Genomic DNA, 3,259 nt, shown 5'->3' on the forward strand with positions numbered 1-3,259 from the left:
CGGAGGCAGCAGCTGGAGGAGGTCAAGGGCTGTGCCGAGCCCCTGGGGCAGGGCTGCCCCACTCGGGATCTCTCCCTGCCTGTCCTCGCCTGCTCCCCCCGGCTGCTGTGCCCCCGCTCCCTAGTGGGATTCAATTAGGCAATTAGGATCCTTCCGGGGTTCTGAGCTGGTAATTAAGGTGAGGTGTAATTAGCGCTTCAGCTAAAAAAAAAAAAAAAAAAATATTAACCAGGACTAAACGTGCTTTGGAAGCATTTCCGTGGGATTTTTTACACCCTCTCCACCAGCCTTAAATGCACCGGGCGCGCGTCAGCGTCCGCCCCGCGGGGCCCGCCTGTCCCGGGACAACTTCCAGCGCCGCCCGCCTTGATCCGGGAGGTCGAGACGCGGCTGAACTTGGGCGCAGAGCGGCCGGGCTCGAGGGAGCGGGGCTTGGGGGAAGAGGGGAGCCACGTGGGTCTCCTGGCACGGGGTGTGGGGAATGTGACAGCCCTCCCCTCCCCATCTGCACCGTGCGCATGGATAACCTGGACAGTCACAAACCAGCCCTTCTCGCCAAGTGCAGTGCACGTGAAATCTGTATGTATACATGGGTAAAATACACGCATCCGTAGACATGCTATATCATGCTTTATTCCTCACCCCCCAGCGTTGGCAAGAGCAAACCTTTGCCGGTGTATGTTAAAGCCCACATGTCCTATGCAGATACTGCGGGATACGTGTATCTGGCACACGAAAATGTGGTTGCACGTGCTTTTGAACACTGGATTTGATTTGGTTTCTGCGTAGCCTGTCCTCATCTCATCTGCGCGTGTGTCTTCCTTACTTGTAGGTTTTGCATTGAACCCACAGTGCAACACTTGAACCAAAGATACAGAGCAAAAAGAGACGCTTGGACAGGATATATAAATAATCGAGACTGAAAGGGGATATAAATAAAGGCTCCTCCAGACAAAAAAAATCTAATGAAACAAAATCTTTAAGTTAAGATGCAGGGTATAGGAGTTGCTTTTTCCTTGTTTTCTATTTGTTTCCCTCTCCTGGTGCAGGAATAAAATACACTTAGTACTTGAAAACAAATAAGATGCTAAGGCATTAACTGGAGAAAAGCAGGCATAACTGGAGAAAAGCAGGCATACCTGAAATATATAAAATCTCCACTCACTTCTGGGCAAAATGCAAGGCAGAAGGTAGGATTTCACAACACAGGAGCAGTGTAATTCATAGCTGTTGCTCAGTGTAATAATATCCCGGCTCCTTAGTTGGATGTAACCATTCCCTGACTGGTGATAAAGGAATGCTCTGGCTTGCCTGCTGCACAGAGGTTACACCTGCCTGCATGGGTTGCACTGTTGGCTGCACAAATAGGCTCAATTGTTAAGTGAAATACCTTGAGCAAATGACAAGGGAATCTTCTGTTTAAGAGGGCAATATCCCTCTATGGCATGGCTGCATTCATTAATGTTTGTAAAGCACTCTGAGATCCTCAGAAGGAAAGACCCTATTGAGCGAAAAGCATTATTATTGTTATTATGACTATTATTATTATGGCTTATATATTATATAAAAGCACTGTAATGTTTAATATAGTGCTTTAAATCCAGAGGCCTTAAGAAGTTTGCAAACATTAATGAGTTAAGCCTCAGCAGCCTGCCTGTAGGATGGAGAATGTACTATTAATTCCACTTTTAAGGCAGGGAAACTGAGGCACGGGGTGTCGGGGGGAGGGATTGAAATCACATGCACAAGGCTTTCTAGATACAGTTGGTGACAAACAGGAGGAGAACCCACCTCTCTCCAGTTCCAGTTCTGTGTTTTGAATGCAAAAGTTACAGTCTTTTTACAGTTGCCTTTTAATTTTTTTTAGTCACACTGAACTTCCTATAAGGGAAAGTCATTTTGCAGAAAAAGAAAGTGTTTTTGCTCTCAGGCTCCCTTGTAGTGGATAGGCAACCACACGTGATAGTGTGTGATACATGGAGGCAAGAAGCAATTTGTGTAGGCTGAAGCCCTTCATTCCTGTGAAATGGGGCTATTCCAGCATTGCTGTAAATTGTTGTAGCACATCTCTGCTGGTATAAAATATTGTCCACACCAAGAAATCATGACCCAAATTTTTCAGAGAAATATGTGCCAGGATCAAACCCCTAACCAGCAAGATTTATTTTTTTCTTTTGCTCACTTCCAAAATATACATATTCAAAAGATAACATGGTGGTGGTGAGTTACCCATACACATTCTTTAAAAAAAACCCAAACAACCCCCTCCCCCCCCCCCCCCCAAAAAAAAAAAACCCTGATGGCAAGTCAAATAAAGCTGCTTGAAGGATATGTGCAAGCAAACTGGTTCCTCCTTTCTGATGGCCCTTATACATGTCTAGTCCTGCTTACCAAGTCAGTGTTCCACACCAAAACTAGTGCATCATTGTTTAATCTTAAATATGTCTTGGAAAAGCGACATGATCAGAGCCTCAGAGATAGAAAACACCCACGATCTTACTGCCCCTTGCATGAACCTGTTGAATTCCTGTGCATCACTGATACCTATGCACAAACTCTTCATTGTTGTTTGCATTGCAGAAGTGCTGGGAGGCCAGGGCCTTGTTGTGCTAGGCAGTGTGTAAACACACAACAAGGCAGACACTTACTTCTTCATTCACTGAGGGGGTGGGGGGTGGAAAGAAGCAATAAAAATGAAGTGGGAACATGATACCCTCAAAACGCATCCTTCTCATACTTACGAAGATAGCCATGAGTAAGTTAATCTGTGTCATCCGGATCTTCAGGAAGAAATTTCCCTGCAAAAATGGCATTATGTGGATTTCACCACACAATTAATTGGGGCTGGATTCTGACCTTTTTGCTCATGGACAATTGTATATTAATCTACAAGAAAAACCTAGAGTAAAAGTACTTTCCAGGATGCACAGGGGGACCAGGATAATGCCCACTTTGTGTATAGGTATTGTCCACTGAGTAGGACACGAGTAGGTGGCCGCCTCTGTTCATGTAGGGCAGTGGTTTTCAAATTTTATTTATTTGCAGGCCCCTAAAAAATTTCAAATGGAGGTTCATACCACTTTGAATACACACACTTACAATTCACATACTTCTGATTGATCATAGTTATCTTTTGCAGACCACTTAGACACAGTTTCCGGATCCCCAGGGGTCTGTGGACCACAGGTTGAAAGCCACTGCTGCAGGGAGGGCAGGCTTCTCTTTGCATGTTGTTCTGACAGTGCTCTTTTCTTTGGCC

The 3,259-nt window shown here is 45.3% G+C and overlaps 1 protein-coding gene across 16 annotated transcripts in view; it reads left to right on the forward strand.

Moving 5' to 3' along the window:
* PRDM16 (PR/SET domain 16) overlaps positions 1-3,259 on the forward strand; it is a 459,271-nt gene that overhangs the window by 5,234 nt on the left and 450,778 nt on the right. The window lies entirely within an intron of this gene.

The sequence above is a fragment of the Alligator sinensis genome, unplaced genomic scaffold (assembly GCF_000455745.1).
Source record: "Alligator sinensis unplaced genomic scaffold, ASM45574v1 scaffold366_1, whole genome shotgun sequence".
Classification (NCBI taxonomy): Eukaryota; Metazoa; Chordata; order Crocodylia; family Alligatoridae; genus Alligator; species Alligator sinensis.